Source organism: Gorilla gorilla, chromosome 9, assembly GCF_029281585.2.
Source record: "Gorilla gorilla gorilla isolate KB3781 chromosome 9, NHGRI_mGorGor1-v2.1_pri, whole genome shotgun sequence".
NCBI classification, from domain to species: domain Eukaryota; kingdom Metazoa; phylum Chordata; class Mammalia; order Primates; family Hominidae; genus Gorilla; species Gorilla gorilla.
Window position 1 is genome coordinate 90,958,958 of NC_073233.2, and position 22,678 is coordinate 90,981,635.

At 40.5% G+C, this 22,678-nt stretch overlaps 1 protein-coding gene and 1 long non-coding RNA gene across 17 annotated transcripts in view; one reads left to right on the plus strand and one right to left on the minus strand.

Annotated features, from left to right (window-relative positions):
- RAB30 (RAB30, member RAS oncogene family) overlaps positions 1–552 on the minus strand; it is a 92,757-nt gene extending 92,205 nt beyond the window's left edge. For 12 of the 16 annotated variants that reach the window (XM_063693445.1, XM_063693438.1, XM_063693447.1 and 9 more), the window contains exon 1: positions 77–283. The gene's annotated coding sequence lies outside the window, so the exon portion shown is untranslated. Of the gene's footprint in view, positions 1–76 lie in introns of all 16 variants that reach the window. The other 4 variants (XM_004051898.5, XM_063693448.1, XM_063693432.1 and 1 more) reach the window with 4 other exon arrangements.
- Positions 391–22,121, plus strand: LOC101153775 (uncharacterized). The gene is made up of 4 exons (XR_010129170.1): positions 391–532; positions 1,009–1,190; positions 1,689–1,834; positions 19,767–22,121. It is a non-coding gene; the product is annotated as an uncharacterized lncRNA (long non-coding RNA).
- The last annotated feature ends 557 nt before the right edge of the window (positions 22,122–22,678 follow it).

Consider the following 22,678-nt stretch of genomic DNA (forward strand, 5'->3'; position numbering starts at 1 on the left):
TCCCAAAAGAAAGCCTTGAGAACTAAGCAGGAGGAATAACTTGGTAGAAGCATTTGAATAAATCACTTCAACTCACCTGGTTTGGGATTTTTCTCCCCACCCCAGGCATAAACAGAAATGGATGTGCGAATGAGTCACGCACGCAAGGGAAGGTCTGCGATGTCCTGAGTCCAAGGGCTGGAGTCAGTCCCTGCCCTGGTGCTGCTGCTACACTTAGCTCAGCTGGAGCGAGCGGCAATCGCAAGCCCAGCAGCAGCAGGGGGTGGAGAGACCGTAGCACAATGAATGCAGTGGGGCTTTTGCAATGACATCATCCCTCTGTCCAAACGTCCCCAATAGCCATGCTCGGGAGCGGCGCTTTCTGGGAACTGTAGTCTTCTTACGTCCGGGAGGGATACCCAGGCAATCCCCGAAACTACAATGCCCAAAATGCTCCAAGTGGGACGCGCCCAGAGTGAAGGAGCAAAGGGGACTCGGCCGCCATGTTAGGAGTACTGGGACGATTCCGCGGAGCCGGGCAGAGGTTTTAGGGGTGCGCAGGAGTCAAGTGGTGGTTCAGTGGGGACGGTGAGGTGGAGGACGACCTGGTCGGATAGCCGCGGGCACGAACCTGGGAACCAGAGGGTGGAGGCCATGCTGGGGACTGATGTAGGGCGGGACCGACTGGAAGCGGCATCCAGAGGCCCAGTGAGCCTCGGTCTCAGCTCCTGAAGGGGTTGCATGGGGCCCTACGCTTCCTTCTCCATTTTTTAGCTAAGAGATTGAGAGAGTCGGTTTACTTTTGGGCTTGGAGTATCATTTAGATCTGTTAACAGTACAGTTGAGAGAGTTGGTGTCTTTTGTTGAGGTGCGAGGACCCGAGGCGGCGACCCTCGCCTTTATTCGGAGAAGCCCACTTCCACCCACAGAGTTGGGGTAGTCCTCCGAAATGCATTTTTGTTTTGCCGTTTGTTTTCCAACCCCCTTTCACTCTCCCCAAAGCTTCAGATTCACTGATTTTTCATACAGGAATGATTAACAAAGGTGTCCGAAGAAATCGTTGTTGGAAGGTGGCCAAAGTGGAAAGAGACGTTGCTTTGGCCCTGCAAGTAAGAAGAAAAAAGGAATAGCCTGAAGGAGTAACACTAAATTTAAAATGACACTTTTTTACCAACCAGCGAAAGCAGATGTTCAAAGGGGATATTGGCCAGGTGCGGTCGCTCACGCCTTTAATCCCAGCACTTTGGGGGCAGACGCTGGGAGATAGCGTGATTCTAGGAGTTCAACCCCAGCCTGGGCAACATGCGGAGACCCCGTACCGTCTCTACAAAAACATTAAACAAAAAAATTAGCTGGGCATGGTGGTGTACCCCTGTAGTTGCAGCTACACTAGAGGCTGAGGTGGGAGGATCGCTTGAGCCCGGGATGTTGAGGCTGCAGTGAGCCTTGATCCTACCACTGTGCTCCAGCCTGGGCGACAGCAAGCCCGTGTCTCAGAAAAGGCGGGAGGGGTGGGATATTATTGATGATAGGCCTTCTGACGTCTGGCAATAGATTCCAGAGTAACATCGGTCATGGATAAATTTTTTTTTTTACTAAGTGACTGAAACCAAAGTTAATTGTCTTTTGAGTGATTTTGCACAGTATCTCAAAATGAACTGTACTTTTTTTCTTGTGTCACTGAAACAGTGCTGTGTGTTCTTTTTCAGAGTCTGTCACACTAAGATGAGAAATGTCCTTTCTTCCTGAAGGTGTCTGATGTGTAAAAATACTGATACACTTTGTGCTGTTTCCTCCCTTCCCTTTTGCACATTTTTCTGAAACAACATTAACTAGTTACTTTGCGTCATTGAAGGTATGCACTTCCCCTCTACGTTAGGAGTGAATAAAATTAAAAATAGATCCTTATAGCAAAGAAAGGCAGATAGAATGATTAAAAATGACCAAAACATGTTAGAAACAGTCTCTCAGGTGTATGCAGATGGTAATTACAAAAATACTTTTTCGAAAAATGATCTTCTGTGTCATGTTTCTGGGAACAAGTCAAGATGAATGAGTTTGATTTTTAAGCAGAAGTAGTATGTGTTGGTGTCATCCATGAATACAACAATGAAAAAGGCTCAAAGTTGTTGTTATTCAGAAACTTCTCTAAGTAATGGTGGTAAGTACAGGAAAAGGAACAATGTCTACCATTTTCTTTCTAACCTTCGATTTAACTATTGTAATGTTGTAAGCTTAACAGAGATTTACACTTAGGCTTAATTTCAAGCTCTTCAATCATTTTTCCCGGTTGGTGATTCAGGTGTATTCTCATGTCTTATGTAAACGTATCATGAGTCTTGTTGATTTATAATATATTTCTTTATGTAAGCCATAGCCTTGTCGGTTTAAGTTATATGGAAGACAAATTGGAGGGAAAAAGAGCAACAGATTACTCAGAAACCTTCTGTGTGAGCTGGGCATGGTAGTGCATGCCTGTAGGCTTAGCTACTTGGGAGGCTGAGGCAGGAGGATCACTTGATCCCATTAGTTTGAGGCTGCAGTGAGCTATGATTGTGTCACTGTACTCCAATCTGGACAACAGTGAGACTATGTCTGTTTTTAAAAAAGAAAGAAAGCTTGTGTTTGAAAAGTGATACCTGTAGAATACAGTGATTTCTATAATTTGTCATGTGTTTGGGTAGTTTGAAGTTTTTCTATCCTTGTATCTAATGGACATCTGACCATAAAGATGAAAAAATCCTGCACTCATTATAAATTTTATTTATAAAATTGATATTTGAGGAGTTGGGGAGGCCAGCTTCTGAAAAAATAACAGTGTCCCATAGAAACACCAGAGCTTAGGAAAATATTGTTAAAGTGGAATTAGGAATATCTAGAGGAGGTAAAGCTTTTCATCTCTCAAAAAAGAATTAGGGCCAGGCACAGTGGCTGACACCTGTAATCCTAGCACTTTGGGAGGCCGAGATGGGCACATCACTTGGGGCCAGGAGTTCAAGACCAGCCTGGCCAACATGGCAAAACCCCATCTCCAAGAAATAGAAAAGTTAGCCAGGTGTGGTAGCGTGTGCCTGTAATACCAGCTACTAGGGTGGCTGAGGCAGGAGAATCGCTTGAACTGGGGAGGTGGAGGTGGCAGTGAGCAGAAATTGAGCCACTGTACTCCAGCCTGGGCAACAGAGCAAGACCCTATCTCAAAAAAATAATAAAGAGAATTAGGACATTGATTTGTATTAAAATTATAGGTAGCTCATTTAAGAGTATGAAGCCAGTTGCTGTTAGAGCAAGGGTTTTTTTCAGTAGAGGTGTCAGGATAACCTATACAGCTCTAAAAGTATATGGCTGTTACCTTCCCATCCCTGTTGAAATCTCCAGGGTTAGAACCAAGTATTGTGTTTTTAAAACTATAGGTGAGTCTACAAGAGTTGGGTGGAGTAGTCCTCTACATCCTGTGTTTGTATTTTTGCAGTAAGTCACACAATAACAAAAGCTTTGAGAAAGATTTTAGGTTTATTGCTAATTATACCCATGAATGAATTCTGAAAATGTGTAGATAAGGAATTTACCTGGTGAACTGTTTACACATGGCAATTGTGGGAGGGAGAAGGGAGTGAGAGGAGATGAGATCAGTTTTAGCCTTAAGAGGACCAACCGGGCCAAGCACGGTGGCTCACGCCTGTAATCCCAGCACTTTGGGGCCGAGGTGGGTGGATCACGAGGTCAGCAGTTCGAGACCAGCCTGACCAACATGGTGAAACCCTGTCTCTACGAAACATACAAAAAATTAACTGGGTGTGGTGGCGGGTGCCTGTAATCCCAGCGACTTGGGAGGCTGAGGCAGGAGAATCGCTTGAAACTGGAAGGTGGAGGTTGCAGTGATCCGAGATTGTGCTAATGCACTCTAGCCCGGGCAATAAGAGCAAAACTCCCGTTTAAAAAAAAAAAAAAAAAAAGGGACCAACCATGATATCCTGACTAACCTGTATATTTCTTAGAATGAGGGTTTAGCCTAATATTAAGAAAGTCTAATGTTAAGAGACACCTAGTAAGAGCTCAATGCTGTGGTAAAATTATGATAGTTATGCAGAAACTTAAAAGCTGAAGTATCTAGAGACAATATATTGTTTAGAATTTTCTGAAAATAAAAATTTTCTTGCCCTAAGTCTTGAATTTTTAAGTTATTAATGTTAATATTTATGATCTTTGAACAAATGATATTATAATAGAGTATCTTTTAGGTCACAGAGACCCCTTTTTAGAGCTGAGAAATCTTACAAATTCCTCAGCCCATGTTTTACAGATAAGGAAATGGGCATGCACACAATGAAATTAAAAATTGCCAGTGGTCACACTGTACATCGATGGCAAAAGGCAGGGCAGAATTAGAATCCAATTATCTTACCTGTTCAGTGTCTTTAATGATACAGCAAGCTCACCACTGTTTCTCTTTACTCTTTAAACAGTGGATTTTTTTTGTCATGATACTCTAGGATTTTGATTTCTTGTATAATGCAGTTCAATACTTGTTTAATTTTAATGTTGGACTCTCAATTTTTAAGACAGTAGTACACATGAAATGTGCTTTATATTTTATGTTTCAACAAGAAAATACACATTTTCCTTTTAATAGAGGAGCTTAAGTTCCTAATTTAAATAATTGAGTATGAGCTTCAGATACTTCAGAGTGGTATTAATAAACTTTGCTTTTCCAAATGGTTTCAGATAAGCATTTAATATTCAAAGCTTCCTCTTTACAGCTTAGGAAGTGGTCTGGTTAAGTGACTTGAGTTCATACAGGAATATATCGGTATGTTCCTAATTCCCATCAAGTGTACCATTATATAATCATATAATCTTGCTAACAGATCTAACAGATTACATTTTTTTTTTTTTTTTTTTTTTTTTGGAGACAGAGCCTTGCTCTGTTGCCCAGGCTGGAGTGCAGTGGCGCGATCTCGACTCACTGTAACCTCCGCCTCCCAGGTTCAAGCAATTCTTCTGCCTCAGCCTCCCAAGTAGCTGGGACTACAGGCAGGCACTACCACACCCGGCTAATTTTTGTATGTTTAGTAGAGACGGGATTTCACCATGTTGGCCAGGCTGGTCTGGAACTCTTGACCTCAAGTGATCCGTCTGCCTCTGCCTCCCAAAGTGCTGGGATTATAGGAGTGAGCCACTATGCCTGTCCTCTAGGGAAAATCTTTAATTCATTCTGGACAATGAGAAAACTTTTATTTTTACTTTTAGTTAACAATACTCAGGAAAATAAAAAGTGTGCTTTTTAATCTTAGTAACCCAACTTGAGTTTGAAACAAATTTACATAATTTTAGCTGCTTAATATGCTGCTGAAGATAAATGCAGTAAATATCCCAAGGTCAAGATTTGAAATCCAAATGTCCATAGTAATGATTAACAGGAAAAGAGAGTCCTCTGTTAACTTTATTTCTCAATTTTTTACAGGTTTGGATAATTAAGGGAGCACTAGAAAACTTTTGTTGTTTTTTTTTTTGAGATGGAGTCTGTTGCCCAGGCTGGAGTACAGTGGTACGATCTCGACTCACTGCTATCTCCGCTCCTGGGTTCAAGTGACTACTCTTGCCTCAGTCTCCTGACTAGCTGGGATTTACAGGCGCATGCCACCATGCCCAGCTAATTTTTGTATTTTTATTAGAGACGGGTTTCATCATGTTGGTCAGGCTGGTCTCAAACTCCTGACCTCGTGATCCATCCGCCTCGGCCTCCCAAAGTGCTGGGATTACAGGTGTGAGCCACCGTGCCCAGCCGAAAATGTTTCTTTGCAAGGATAAATATATGAAGATAAACTTGCCGAGTGTAAATATGTTCATGAATATAGCCACTTAAGGAAATTCAAACATGCAGAGATGTTCAGCTGTATGCAGTTATGTATTCATGAAGTATTCATGTATTCATGAAGCCTTATTTGATGTAGAATCTGAGGGTGCTCCCTATACATAAAGTTGCTTAAAGGTTAAAACTTAAGGAATGTTCATCAAAGTCACTTTCTTACACCTAACTCCTGATTTCATGAATATAACACATAGGTGCTTATCAAACTGAATACCTTGGAGACGAGCTGCTCCAGCACCAGAAGATAAAATTCAGTAACTGTAATCCTTGAGGTACCTAAGTGATACATTTTTTTTTAAGACTGAGCCAAAATAAAACAGCTTTCCTCCTTCCCTACCCTCTCCGACCAAACTTTTAGCCATTTTATTTATTTATTTATTTGAGATGGGGTCTAGCCATGTGGAGTGCAGTGGCTATTCACAAGCATGATCATAGCAAATGACAGCCACAGACTCCTGGGTTCGAGCAATCCTGCCTCAGCCACTCAAGTAACTAGGACTACAGGCATATACTGGGGCTTCTAGCCATTTATATGGTATTAAGTGATAGCTTCTATAGTTACTTAGTACTTGTCCCTGTAAAACTGCACAGTATGTATTCTCTTGGCTCAATTATTAGCATATTCTGCCATTTCCTTGTGAATGTTTTGTATTTTATATAGGAAAACCAGGAAAACTTAAGTTTTTAAATATCCTGAAATAAAACAACTGAAGAATTTTGTTTTTGCCTTTAAGTGGTAATGTATAAAGTATACTATTGCAGAGATACTTACAGAGTGCTTTCATTGCAATTAAAATACTGCAGCTAACTAGCATGTTCCATATGTGATCTAAATGACATACTGGTCATGTGCTATTTCTATGGAATACTAACAGTAGTATGGTACATTTATGCAGTCTCAACAGTTTAAAGTGTTATTTTGGTGAGAAACTGTTTACATTTATTTGTTTTTATATTTGGCAGTCTAAATGCAAGAGTCTCCATTTCAGCTGTTTACTCTGCATATCTTTAATGTTGGGCATTATGCTTCTTTCTTGAGTTTCAGTCCTATGACTGTTCCATTTTCAGTATTCATGTTTATGTGTCTTTCTAAAATTGTTTTGCTTCTGTTTCTTGCTGCTCTTGAGACAATTTATAGGCAAATTTTGTTACTTTTCAACTGGCCGTGTATTTCCCTGTGAAGAGTTGCTGGATTGTCTCATTTTCCAGATAAACTGAACTAATGTAGTGAGGAGAAGCCAGATTTCAGAGGTTTGACAAGTGAACGAATGGGAATGAGAAAAGAAGTAGGTACTTAAACTTTTAAGAAGTTTGGCTCTGAAAAAGGCAAGAAATAATGGGTTAGAGAGGGCAGGATTGTAAGGATTTAAGATAGGAGAAGAGGCATAAGCATATTTAAATTTCCCTACTTAAGGGCCAAAATCTTACTGTACCTCAGTCTGATAACTTTTTAAAGGAATTCAAGGACACAAAATTCTGCCCTGCCCTGAAATCCAGTCAGGAGGAAGGGAGAAGAGCTCTGAAGTACTTTTGTAATTTTCTTCTACATAATAATTGATTTTTGTTTGATTATTTTTCTTTCCTATAGCTCCTGTTTGCCAGGTTTTTCATAGCTGCCTATTTAACCAAACTTGTACTCCCAAGAATAGTGCATATTTATGATTCTTAATTCCAAAAACACATGGCAATGATAATGTCTCTGCTTCTTTTGAGAAATTAACGTGGTTCTGAAAGATGGTGTTTGCTTTTCACACCTGTATCATTAATACTTCCTTGCCAAACCTAACTAGGATGCTCACCACCACCACTGTTAGAGAAAACTGATGCTCAGTTGAACCAGAATGTTAAATGTGAACAGGATTTGTCTGTGTTGTTGCCCAGCTATGTTTATCAATACACATTACCTGGAGGAAGAGAAATCTGAGATAATTGAGTTGATTAGATTACTTACATGAAGATGGTTTAATTGTATCAATACAGAAAAATGCACAAGGAAAGAAACTGACACCTTAAGGCAACAAAGCCCTCCATAAAAAGTAACCGAATTCTGAGAGTTACGAACTCTAATGTCCATGACCTGAAGTCCTTCTCATTCCATTACCCAGTAACATAAATCAAATTCAGTAAATAAGCTGCTTTATGTCTTGAGAAATTTAACTGGCAGAATAAATGGAAAGAAGTCAGTAAAAAGGGAGCAGTTGAACAAGCATGGTGTCTCACACCAATAACCCCAGCACTTTGGGAGGCCGAGGCAGGTGAATCACTTGAGGTCAGAAGTTCAAGACCAACCTGGCCAACATGGTGAAAACCCATCTCTACTAAAAATGCAAAAATTAGCTGGGCTTGGTGGCAGGTGCTTGTAATCCCAGCTACTCAGGAGGCTGAGGCAGGAGAATCACTTAAAACCCAGGAGGCAGAGGCAGTGAGCTGAGATCGTGCCACTGTACCCCATCCTGGGCAACAGGACGAGGCTCCATCTCAGGGAAAAAAAAAAGAAAAAGCTGAGCATGGCGGCATGTGCCTGTAGTCTTAGCTACTCAGGAGGCTGAGGCAGGAGGATCACTTGAGCCCAGGAGTCGTAGGTTGCAGTGGTGCCATTGTGTTCCAGCCTGGGTAAGAGTAAGGCCCTGTTTCAGTTAAAAGAAGGGAGTAACCAAGACAGGTAGGGATTCAGTATAATAAAAGTCAAAAGAAGTTGTTTGTTACTAGAGCCTGGCACTGTAACCTGGTATGTCCAAATGTGATTTAATTTGCTCTCAAGATGTGCACCAGAAGAAATAACCCGAGGCATTTCAAAGAAAAAACAAAATGTGACCTGCTAATTCTGTTACTCTGCCACAAGTTAACACATTTTGAACTTAAGTGCAGAGTCCCATACATCCAGTGCGACTCCCCAAATATCAAAAATTTAGGCTAAAACCTAATTTTGTGTCCAAGCCAGTGCCTGCCTGTTCCTGCTGAATGTAAAACTTTGGGTCCAGCAATCTTCTATCGCTGGAGGGAGGGAGAGGTATGAAAATAATGTTTAATGGTAATTGTTTATTGTCATGGGCCCATATTATACCCAGATTTAGAGAGCTATTTGACACACCTGTAACCTAATGTTAATTTTAACTTAATATATGCTCAGTCAGGTAAGAGATGCAACTTCATAGAGGTCCATTTAACGTGCCTAAACCTAAGTAGAAACACAAAAGCTATGTATAGTCCCTTGTTTGAGATAACACTAAATTTTTAGAGAATAGCTTGGTACTGCGGTAGACAGAGTTCACTTAAAATGCATTTAACAGTTTACAGATAACTGGAAAGTAATTCATTCATCTTAGAACCCTGGTAGGGACATTCTATTAAAATATTTGTGTACTAGTTAAAGTCAAAATAGAAATACAGCCTATCACATGGTATTTATACTACTATGCATTATGATTAATAAAGCCACCTAAGGTCGTTACTCCATGATCATGGGAAGTTGTTAGTCATTAAGAGTTCGGGTTTAGCAACAAAAATCTTGCGTTTGAATCTAAACACATTACATGATTTTAAGCATGTTCATCATTCTGAGATTAAATAAAAATTAAGGAAATATATGAAAAATGCTTAATAAGTACCCAAAAGGTAATATGGTGTAGCAACTTAGAATGTAGACTTCAGAGCCGGTCAGCTAGGATTAAAATGACACTTCGGCCAATCACTTTTGACTATAAGCAAGTTATTTAACTCTGCCTCAGTTTTGTCTGTGAAGTAGGGATAAAATCTTCCTCGCTAGGTTGCTATAAGAATTAAATGGATAGATTAAGTACTATCACATGTGAGATCACTTTATTTGAGGCTAAAAAGATTTTTTTTAACTAGGATTCACTGAAAATACATCTATAAAAAAGCCACTCTTTATCATGAGAAGTATGATTTTCTGTACCTCAGGTGTTATAAAGCAATATCCCCTCAGTTTTAACTTTACCAAAATACCTGTCTTAGTAAATGATACTATATATACCAAATATTGCATATGTGTATATAAACTTCAGCTGTCTACTTCTATCACTGACAGTTTAAAAATTGAGATAAGGTAAGTATTATCTGAGTAATATAACCATTTTCTATTTATTTATTTATTTATTTATTTAGAGACAGTCTCACTCTGTCACCCAGGCTGGAGTGCAATGGCTCGGTCTCAGCTCACTGCAACCTCCGCCTCCTGGATTCAGGCAGTTCCCCCACCCCACCCTCCCGAGTAGCAGAGACGGGGTTTCACTATGTTGGCCAGGCTGGTCTCGAACTCCTGACCTTGTGGTCTGCCCGCCTCGGCCCCCCAAAGTGCTGGGGTTACAGGTGTGAGCCACCGCACCCAGCCAATATAACCATTTTCAAGATTTGATCTGCAAATACCTGAAGTAAGTACAAGCACTGTGGCCCGGTTAAAGAGTGTTAGAACTGTAAGAAGTCCAAAGGCATAGCTAAGAATTGCTTTAGAGTCAGTTGTGGGTTCTGAATTCTTGCTCTGATAGTTAGCAACTATGTCTACTTTGGCAAATTTAGGTTTTGGAGCCTTCCATATCTTTAAAAGGAGGTAACATTTAACAGAGCACCAAATACAAGGTTTTCTGTAATATTAGTTCCATAGCATGGTCTGCAAACTTCCAACATCAGAGTTTCCTGGGATATATGCTAAATGCAGATTCTGGTTTCCCAACCAGAATATACTGCTTAAAAATCTGAGGGTTCTAGGAATCTGCATTTTTTTCTATACAATGTATGTATTAGGGTTCCCTGGAGGGACAGAACTAATAGGAGATACATATATATACACACATATATTTATTAAGTTTGTTGAGTATTAACTTACATGATACAAGGTCGCACAGTAGGCTGGCTGCAAGCTTGAGGAAAAGAGAGAGCCAGAGTCTGAGTCTGAAAACTGAAGAACTTGGGGGTCCAGTGTCTGAGGGCAGGAAGCATCCAGCGTGGGAGAAGGATGGAAGCTGGGAGGCTAGTCCAGTCTCTCCTCTTCACGTTTTTCTGCGTGCTTATATTCTACCTATGCTGGTAGTTGATTAGACTGTGCCCACCAGATTGAGAGTGGGTGGGCCTTCCCCAGCCCACTAACTCAAATGTTAATCTCGTTTGGCAACACCCTTACAGACAAACCCAGGATCAGTATTTTGCATCCTTCAATCAAGCTGACACTTAGTATTAACCATCACAATGTATGATTTTTAAAATCTGCATTTTTAATAAGCTACTAGTTTATTTTTCCACCTAATCCAATTCCTAATTTTATTTGAAAGCACCAAGGTAAATAGTTCCTAAATCACTGTTATTTAAATTGTGCTCCAGTACCCCTTATTCTTGCTGCAATTCCAAGACAGATAACAAAAATTTTTTTTTCAATGTTTTGTGTTTTTGAGACAGAGTCTCGCTGTGTCCCCCAGGCTGGAGTGCAGTGGCTCGATCTCGGCTCACTGCAAGCTCCGCCTCCCGAGTTCACGCCGTTCTCCTGCCTCAGCCTCCTGAGTAGCTGGGATTACAGGCATGGGCCACCACACCCGGCTAATTTTTTGTATTTTTTTTTTAGTAGAGACGGGGTGCGTGCTGCATGCTCCGCCTCCCGGGCTCTCGCCATTCTCCTGCCTCAGCCTCCGGAGTAGCTGGGACTACAGGCGCCTGCCACCACGCCTGGCTAATTTTTTGTATTTTTACTGGAGACGGGTTTTCACCGTGTTAGACAGGATAGTATCGATCTCCTGACCTCGTGATCCACCCGACTCGGCCTCCCAAAGTGCTGGGATTACAGGTGTGAGCCACCGCGCCCGGCCTGCCAAAATTTTTAATGTTTGCATGTACATAGTTATTCAACAAAGAGGCCAGGTGTGGTGGCTCACGCCTATAATGCCAACACTTTGGGAGGCCAATGTGGGAGGGTTGCCTGAGCCCAGGAGTTCGAGACCAGCCTGGGCAACATTGTGAGAGCCTGTCTCTTAAAAATATATATTTTGGGGAGCCAGGTGTGGCACCTCATGCCTGTAATCCCAACACTCTGGGAGGCTGAGGTGAGTGGATTGCTTGAGCTCAGGAGTTCGAGATCAGCCTGGGCAACATGGCGAAACCCTGTCTCTACCAAAAATAAAAATAAAATAAAAAAAAGTAGAGGCATTGTGGTGTGTGCCTGTGGTCCTGGCTACTGGGAAGTCTGAAGTGGGAGGATCGCTTGAGCCTAGGAGGTGGAGGTTGGAGTAAGCCAAGATCACACCACTGCATTCCAGCCTTGGTGTCAGAGTTAGACCCTGTCTCAAAAAATATATTTTAAAATGGTTTTAAAATGATATTCAGTAAAGAATATAGTCCAGCCACATGAGCAAGTATTGCTTATCTAGAAAGACGTATAATAAAGTTCTTTTGGGGAAATAAACTATGATCCATTCTATGTTTCATCTAAATCAGGGGCAGCCAATCTTCTGGCTTCCTTGGGCCACATTGGAAGAATTATCTTGGGCCACACATAAAATACACTAACACTAATGATAGCTGATGAGTTTTTAAAAAGAATCACAAAAGCAATGTTTTAGCAAAGTTTATGAATTTGTGTTGGGCTGCATTCAAAGCTGTCCTGGGCCGCAAGGTGGAAAAAACTTGCTCTAAAGTATTTGATTTTTTTAGAAAAGTTTTTGAATGGCCAGGTGTGGTGGCTCACACCTGTAATCCCAGCACTTTGGGAGGCCGAGGCAGGCGGATCAGGAGATCAGGAGATCGAGACCATCCTGGCCAACATGGTGAAACTCCATCTCTACTAAAATACAAAAACTTAGCCAGGCATGCTGGCATGCGCTTGTAGTCCCAGCTGCTCGGGAGGCTGAGGCAGGGGAATCGCTTGAACCCAGGAGGCGGAGGTTGCAGTACAGTGAGCCAAGATTGCGCCACTGTACTCCAGCCTGGTGACAGAGCAAGACTGTCTCAAAAAAAAAAAAAAAAGGAAGCTTTTGAATAAGAAGCAACTCTACAGTACTCTATTATAGACAACCAAAGTGTTAATATTTGGGGGGCACAATTTCAACCAACTTTAAATTATTTCATTCTGTAAGTATGTGTTGAGTAAATATGAAGTATAAGGCCCCTAGAGGTACAGATGGCTATGGCCGTCTAAACCATTTTACTCTTAACTTTTTTGGTGTCATGAACCTCTTTGTCAATCTAGTGAAGTCTATGGACCGCTTTTTTTTAAAAAAGCCTTTAAACATATAAAGTATAGTACATTGAATTACAAAAGGATCCAAGAATATTGAAATAGTTACCAAAAAAATTTGATATAGAAATATAAATATAGAAAATTTATTAATGAATAAGATCTAGCAGTGGCCCTACTATAATTTCAACACAGTAGTGTGGTGAGCATAAATATTTCAACTTATCTGCAGCAATTGTAATGTGATATGGAAATAATCAGTTTAATTGTGACAGTCACATTTACTGCTAACTACTGTGATTGGTTGGCTATGTTTACATTTTATTAGAAGTTATTGAAAATAGATGCCAGGCATGGTGGCTCATGCCTGTAATCCTAGCACTTTGGGAGGCCAAAGTGGGCAGATCATTTGAGCCCACGAGTTCGAGACCAGCCTGGCCAACATGATGAAGCCCTGTCTCTACTAAAAATAAAAAAAAAATTAGCCTGGCATGGTGGCCTGCTGTAGTCCCAGCTACTCACAAGGCTGAGGCAGAAGAATCACTTGAACCAGGGAGGCGAAGATTGCTGTGAGCTGAGATCACGCCACTGCACTCCAGCCTGGGCAACAGAGCCCGACCCTGTCTCAAAATAAAAGAGAGATGTAATGGACCCCTTTAATTAATCTATAAACTCCTAATTAAGAACCCTGGTTAAAATTTTTTAATAGGAGCTTGTCTTCTTCACTGTTGTATCCAAAGCCCGACTGAAATCTGTAGACACCTAAGCAGTGAAAAATTTGATGCCTTACCCTATATAATTTAAAATCAAAATATTTACACTATAAGGTGAATTTAAGGAAGATCTCATTTTTCTCATGGTGAAGACTAAGATACTTTTTCAAAATTACTAAATTTTCATTTGTTTCATCAGGGATGAGGTTGGGGGAGGACGTAGCTCCTTTATTAATACCTGAATGTATAGGTTTTAATATCCAAGCTTGACTATATCCACTACACTTGGTACACAACAGAACAAATGAATGAACATTTTCATGCCTGTAATCCTAGCACTTTGAGAAGCCAAGGCAGGAGGATTGCTTAAGCCCAGGAGCTTGTGACCAGCTTGGACAACATAGGGAGACCTTATCTCGACAATAAATTTAAAAATTAGCTGGTTGTGGTGGCACGTGCTGGTAGTCCTAGCTACTGGGGAGGCTAAGGTGAGGGGATCGCTTGAGCCCAAGAGGTTGAGGCTGCAGTGAGCCATGATCATGCCACTGCACTCCAACTTGGGCTACAGAGCAAGACCTTGTCTCTCAACTAAAAATAAAAAATAAAAAAAATTCACGATGCTCCCCAAAAGCTGATGATAACATGTAAGAAGCGACTTGATTTTACCTTCTAACTCTCCCTCCCTTTTAGCACAATGCTGCAAAATGACTGGCTCATAAACCACTAAGCTGCCTTGGCAGCCACATGTTATTGTTACCAGTAGGTAATATGCTGTTTTCTTCTGCTTGGCACATAAGCAGTAGGCATGAAATAATTGCTTAATGGATAAGTAAGTTGTTAAATTATAAAACTCTGATGGATTGCTTAGTCCTTTAACAATTTACACCCCACTCCCACTTATCCAATTCTTTTGTGACAGATTTTGCACTAGCAAAGTGCACTGTTTCAGACAATCAAGGAAATAAAACATTTCTTGATGAAATCCTACCTCGCCTCAACAGGAAACTGAATTGGAGTCCTCAATTCTCAGTACATCAGAACTAGTGTGTGAAAGGATCAGGAGAGGACCATAGTATTGGAGAATAAAACATTATGTATTGATGGTTGAGCTTTATGTCATCGTGTAGTTAATGCTATGACCATAAAGCCATTACTGTTAACACTTAAGTTTATCTTCTGAAAGAAGCCTATGAAATATCTCCAGAAAGACTAGGGGATTTTCTTCTGTTTGTTTGTTTGTTTGTTTGTTTGAGATGGAGTTTGCTCTGTTGCTCAGGCTGGAGTGCAGTGGTGCGATCTCGGCTCACTGCAACCTCTGCCTCCCAGGTTCAAGTCATTCTCCTGCCTCAGCCTCTGGAGTAGCCAGGACTACGCACTGCGCCACCACACTCAGCTAATTTTGTATTTTTGGTGCAGACAGGGTTTCCCCATGTTGGCCAGGCTGGTCTTGAACTCCTGGCCTCAAGTGTTCCGCCCACCTCGGCCCAAAGTGCTGGCCACCGCACCCAGTCAGACTTGTTTTTTAGTGAAATAAATTGTTTTCCTTTAGGACGTTGTTCTTTATGATAACAGATTCCAAGAATATGCAGTCTTGTCAATGGCTGTTTCATCCTCAGTTTCTTTAAAAATAAAATACAATTAGAACATTTTTAGATATGCTATATCTATCCAATCTATTTTCCTGTCACCCAGTAAGGTTTTCTATCATCAGCACAGGTCTATGAAAGGACAGTAAAGGGTCTCCTGTTACATACCCTAGCACTAATGTTTGTAATGGAATGTTAAGATAAGTTGTTTCCATGTAATCGGACTACATTCAGTCTTTCTCTACCCTCTGTCCTCTATTTACCCACCTATGTGTGTGGCCTACTAATTATATTGACTGTACATGACCAGCAAGTTGTAAGTTCTTTTAAAAACAGGAGCTCAACCATATTTGTATTCACATTTCCTTCTGCTTAAAACAGGGCTTTTGTTTCTTCAGCAAATATTCATTCGGTATCCACTAGGTGTCAGATAATATACAAGGTAGGTTCTAGGGATTCCAAGATAAATAAACACAGATATGCCAATATGAGTCTAACAGTTTTGGCGGGGAGAGGTGGAAAATAGATCTGCAAGCCAAAAAAGCTACAGTAGAATAATATAAATATTGTAATGGCAATAAAATGCCAGAACTATTAATTTTACATTTAGTAATCATTCAGTATCAATTAAATGGGTAAAATGGATATGTTGGCATGAATGACATATAACTGAAAAAACACTAAGAACTGTATAGAAATTGAATTAGACATATGAGTAATATTAGTAGGAAGGGGAGAGAATATTTGATTCCAGGTAGGCTATCAAGCAGGATGCTTTTTCAGCACAGCCTTGGAGTAAAATCTGTAACCTTTGAAAACAATCACATTTTTGTTCTTATGCAATCTTTGTTTTTAAATGTATTTATTGTTTTGGCTCTAGTCCCTGAATGTTAAAATTTTAGTGTCTGTTAATTCTTACTTATCTTCTCCAGACCTTACTCCCTAATTTTCTCATTTTCATTTGCCCCAATAAGTGCCAACCTTACCTTGAATAGAATAGTGGATTTATCAGCTTACAAGGACTAAAAAGTCGTCATTCCCAAAAACATCTGTCCAATAAGTCTGCCTCAGTGACTACATTTCTAGCATTACAATGTCATTCTTAGTACACTGATTTGATCTTTACAAATTACATAAATGTATAAAATTGTCGCATGTACCCCAAATTATATACATCTATCATGTATGTATCAATAAAAAAAAATTTTGTATGCTTTTTCTCCTGTTAAAAAGAATTCTTTTCTTTTTGAGACAGGGCCTGGCTCTGTCACCCAGGCTGGAGTGCAGTGGTGCAATCTTGGCTCACTGCAGCCCCTGCCTCCCAGGCTGAAGTGATCCTCCCACCTCAGCCTCCTGAGTAGTTGGGACTACAGATGCGTACCACCATGCCTGGCTAAGTTTTTGTAGAGACAGGGTTTTGCCATGTTGTCCAGGCTGGTCTCAAACTCCTGAGCTCCACCAGTCTTCCTGGCTTGGCTTCCCAAAGCGCTGGGATTACAGGTGTGAGCCACCACACCCAGCTGATTCTTTAGAAGACCAGTATTGCATTGTGATTGCCTCTGGGCAGGAAAACTAAGGGGCATCAGTAGACTATGCAATTACTTTCTTCCTCTTTTAAAAAAGTATTGTTAATTTTTAAATTTACATATTGGTATACAATTCTATGAGTTTTGACAAATGCAAAGAATCATATAACCACCACCATAATTGAGATACTAAACAATTCTATCACCTCAAAAAAAATCCTCTTGAGCTGTCTCATTTATAATTTTTGTGATTAAAAATGGTTATTTTTCAAAAAGTAACGTTTGGGCCAGTGTGCCTGGAGTGCACCAGTAGTCCCAGCTACTAGGGAGGCTGAGGCAGGAGAATTGCTTGAACCCGGGAGGTGGCGATTGCAATCAGCCGAGATCACACCACTGCACTCCGCCCTGTGAGTGGGCTACAGAGTGACACTCTGTCTAAAAACAAAAACAAAAAAACGCTTTAAATGTTTCATATAGTTATTCCTTATTCAAAAAGTATGCCTTTTTGGGTTAAGACAGTGCCATTTCAAATAGCCTTGTAGAAATATAAGCAAGGAAATGCTAAATTATACCATTATTGATCATTAGTACCTTAGCTTGTAGTTTGTTGAAGAGAATTAGGACTCCACCTGGCATTGTGGCATAAGCCAGTAGTCCCGGCTACCCAGGAGGCTGAGGCCTGAGCTCAGGAGTTCAAGACCAGACTGAGCACATAGCGAGATCTTGTCTCAAAAAATAAAAGAAAGAAAAAGAATTAGGACTCAGAAAAGCTAAAGGGTGTGTGTGTTTGATTAGATAGAGGATGGGATTGAAGGCTTAAGGAGGAGATTAGGGCCTGAGATGGAACAATGTGCATGGAAGGATGGATATGGGTAGTGTGTTCTGAGTAATATAAGAGACCTAGATTCTCAAAGATAGAGGGCACCAAAGAAAGAGATGAGTCCTGTAGAGGGGTGACCTTCATGTAAAAAATGATCTATCTTCATCGGGAGCTACAGACCTGGGATTCTGTACTGAACTTATACAGAATAAGTAATTTACTCTTCAAAAGTCGCTTCCCCAGCCGGGCGCAGTGGCTCATGGCTGTAATCTCAACACTTTGGAAGGCTGAGGCAGGTGGATCACCTGAGGTGAAACCCCGTCTCTACTAAAAATAAAAAAAAATTAGCCAGGCATGGTGGTGGGTGCCTGTAATCCCAGCTACTCGGGAGGCTGAGGCAGGAGAATTGCTTGAAACCAGGAGGCAGAGGTCGCAGTGAGCCGAGATGGTGCCATTGCACTCCAGCCTGGGCGACAAATGCGAAAACTCCATCTAAAGAAAAAAAAAAGTCACTACCCCTTTCTGGGCCTCAATTTCATAATCTGTAAAATAGTAAGGTTGGACTGAGTATATACCAAGGTCCATTTCAGAGTTCTCCAGCTAGAAGCAAAACTCGTGTGTGTATGTGTTGGTTTTTTTCCCCTAAGGTTTTGTCCTCTAGTTTTAACTAGAGAGACACATTTGGGATATTAATAACCGAATTCTAGCAAGCATTATGATCTCTTCAGATTTCATGTAGTTTGATGTCAGAAGCTGCATAGCAAAGTTAAGCCTGATCTGAATTGGCTTCAAGTGGATAGAGCTGTATGACCCTCAGTCTTCTCATGTATAGAATGACTTACATACTCTAAACTTCCTTGTAGTTTTCATATTTCATGACTATGAAACCTGTGAAAACTTACCAGTGTTTTTTCTATTCACACTTCCTTTGAGTCTGCAGCTGCTGTTCTTCTGATTTGATTTTTTTGTTGTTTATTTTTATTAGCCACTATTCATTCAGTACCTTTTATATGTCAAAACGTTTGATATTTAACCTACGTTATTTAAGGGCTTTTGTACTGCTGCTGTACTTTATAGGTGCATAGATATGGTAAAATCACACCATGCCTCCTGCTCTGACTCTGGATAACATATTCCTACAGCAGGATCTCATTTCAATAAAAATTAAACACTAGAGAGAGGAAGAAGGGGAGAAGATAAATGTGGCTTTAAATTGATAAGTGAAAGGCAAGGAACTAACATTTGAGGATCTACTATGTGTTAGACACTTTATAACATGGATCTTCTTTAGATCATTGAGATAAGCAGGTAGAAAGACATCACAAAGGGAGTCTGCTTGTATTGACAGCAAGAAGAAAAAAATGACTTCATGCCGTAAATCACTGGAATTATTCAGAATTTTTGTTTTGCATGTTATCCTCCATTATGAGGACAAAGACAGCATAATGTCTCTATGTAGTAAGTGTTTGGTGAATGTTTATTGAATAAGTAGGGATTTTTATCATGCATATAGTAGTGTTTCTTAATGTTTTGGATCCATGGACTTATAAAAATTTTATAAAAGCTATGGCTACATCCAGGATGTTACCTCCCTCCCCTGCCACACACAAAAGGAAACAGCCAAGTCCCTCCCCTCACTCTAACCATTCCCACGTCTATATTTGTGTAAAACCCATGATTTTAAACTGTTTGCAGCCCCTCTGTAATCCATTCACATGACCCAAGAACTCAGCCCTGGAAACATCTCTGGGTATCCAGGTAGACTAAAAGTATAGTTCCATTAATTTATAGTGCTATATGGTTCTGCCATGCTTTATTGGTCCTTTGTAGACTTGAGAAAATCACACCATGCCTCTTGACCATTAACAAATGGTCATGTTCAGTCTTCCTTTTTATGAGTGGAAATTCCATCCAATTTGCTTTTAGGTTCATTAATATGTACTACAACCAAAAGATCAGCATTATATACTTTATCTTTTTTAGTCTTTTGAAGTACAAATTATGCGATTTCACAGATAAATTATCTCATGGGTAGCATATGTCTGGCTTTCTAGGTGGAATGATTCCTATTTCTTTTTGTACCTCTCCCCATTCAGAACTCACTTTGAGGCCAAGCGTGGTTGCTCAGGCCTGTAATCCCAGCACTTTGGGAGGCCGAGGCAGGTGGATCACCTGAGGTCAGGAGTTGGAGACCAGCCTGGCCAACATGACAAGCCCCGTCTCTACTAAAAATACAAAAATTAGCCTGGCATGGTGGCACACACCTGTAATTCCAGCTGCTCGGGAGGCTGAAGCATGAGAATCACTTGAACCTGAGAGGCAGAGGTTGCAGTGAGCCGAGGTTGCAGTGAATCAAGATCACACCACTGCACTCCAGCCTGGGCAACAGAGTGAGACTCCGTCTCAAGAAGAAGAAAAAGAAAAAAAACTCACTTTAAACTCTGCTAGACCATTGTCTTTGTATGTGAAATTTTATCTGGATAGAAGAAGATGAGGAAAAAATTTTTCTTGTCTTTTAGTGGAGGAGAATGACATGTAAAACAAGTATTCTTTAAAAATTCCAAATATGATATGAGAACTACCCCATAAAGTTGTGAAGGTCAAATTGGTGAAAGGAAAACTAAGTGCTGTGTAAATTACAAAGTTGTCTAAGTATCCACCTGGTCCTTACCTTGCTATAGAATCTTTTTTTTTTTTAGATGGAGTCTAGCTCTGTCGCCCAGTCTGGAGTGCAGTGGCGCAAGCTCCGCTTACTGCAAGCTCTGCCTCCTGGGTTCATGCCATTCTCCTGCCTCAACCTCCCGAGTAGCTGGGATTACAGGTGCCCACCACCACACCCAGCTAATTTTTTTTTTTTTTTTTTGTATTTTTAGTAGAGACGGGGTTTTCCCATGTTAGCCAGGATGGTCTTGATCTCCTGACCTCGTGATCTGCCCGCCTCGGCCTCCCAAGGTGCTGGGATTACAGGTGTGAGCCACCACGCCCGTCCTACCTTGCTATAGAATCTTTAGGCCTAATATAGTCTAGCCAGAACAGCTATTTGGATGCTTGCCTAATCTTCAATACTGGTTTCCCTTTTATACATGACTGGAAAACTGACTCTCACCTAGGTTTGTGATGTTAGAAACTCCAGTTGTTTACTATTATTATTAAAGTGGGAAACAGGGAGTTCGTTGATCAAATGGATTAATGTTTTGAGTACTTACTATGCACCAGGGGCTCTTAAATTTTTACATAAACTTTCTGGATGGAGAGTGATAGAATCTCCATTGTTCACTTGCCACAAGCCACACCATTTGTAGCTAACATTTGAATGCTTACTATGAGCAAAGGCACTGTTCCAAGGGCATTACATGCACATCATTCATATTTCTCATTTAATCTTTATAACAACTCCTTAAAATACTGGTAATATTCTTGTTCCCTAATTTGTCAATAAGAAAACTGAAATTTAGAGATTATACAATTTGCCCAGCACTATTGGAAAGCTGGGACTTTGAACCCTGGCTGATTTGACTCCAAAGTCTGCACTCTATTCCAATAGACTGCCAGTGCCTCCAGAATTAATTAGCATTAATCTTTTCTGTTGTTTATGATCTAAGTATGGCTGTCCATGGCAGGGAGTTAATGCGGGAGGCATTAATGGGGAAACACTGGACCACTTCTGAGAGATGTGGTGCCCTCCCTCACAAACAGGTTTCTTGTGGTGAAATCAGGTTGGAAGGATAAGAGAGGCTGAAGAAGGTGGAGGTGGTGCAGTTGGGCCTGTTTAGGAACTGATTACATCTGAGCCTCTGGCCCTTTTTCCTGCCAGCTGACTCAGAGCTGGCAGATGGGCCAAAGTCCAGGCAGGTTGATTTCATGGGCTGTATACTTCAAAGGATCTGATTCCTGGTGCTACTAAGCACATTGCTTTTCCGAAGGCACAGTATTGTGGGGGAGGGAACAGTATGGTCTCCATGAGGTGTTTGTGAAAGCCCTAGGCAATGTTTGCTCTAATCCAAATATATACAGCTTGTTTTGAGTTTGGCAATAAAACACAGAGCCAGCCCTAAGCAGGGCTGAAAACTGAGTATTTAAACCTTAAGTATTCTGCAACACAACAACAGTTAAGTATATGGGTCCTAGAGTCAGATAGAACTGAAATCTAATCTTGACTTCACCACTCAGCTGTAGATAAATTACTAGACCTCAGTTTTCTTGTTCGTGAAATAGGGATTTTAGTTATAGAGTACCTACTTCATATGGTTGTCATGAGGATTAAACAAAAATGTATACCACAGTACCTGAGATGTAGTAAACACTCTTGAAACATTAGTCATTATTCATTTTTTAAATTTTTCCTTCAAATACTTTCCTATCCAATAGTCATTATTCATTGAAAACTTCTATTTTATAAGATGATCTCAGCACTTAAACAAAATAAATTGATTCATCATGTTTTCACTTAACAGGCATTCAAAAGGCATTTATTATTGTGTTGGGTAGATGGATGGAGAAAATAGCAATAATTTTTGTTGAACACCTAAATGAGCCAAACTTTTTAAAAAATATTGTCTCATTTGATGCTCACAACAGCTCTATGAAGTATTTTCCTATGTTATAGATGAGATCATGGGCCAAGAGAGGATTAGCAACATGCCTAAGATCATATAGTCAGCACTGTCTAATTCTGAAGCCTATGAATAAGGTAGCATTTATCCCCACGGAAGCATGGTATTCAGCAGGCAGGCAGACACATAAACAAGTACAGCTGGCCCATCTGGCCTCACGTTCTGCATCCATGGATTCAACCAAAAATGGATTTAAAATATTGGGGAAAAAAAATAATAAAACAACTAAAAAATACAAATTTTAAAATATAGTATAACAACTACTTACATAGCTTTTACATTGTATTAGGTATTATAAGTAATGTAGAGATGGTTTAAAGTATACAAGAGAGTCTGGACACAGTGGCTTATGCCTGTAATCCCAGCTTTTTGGGAGGCCAAGGTGGGTGGATCCC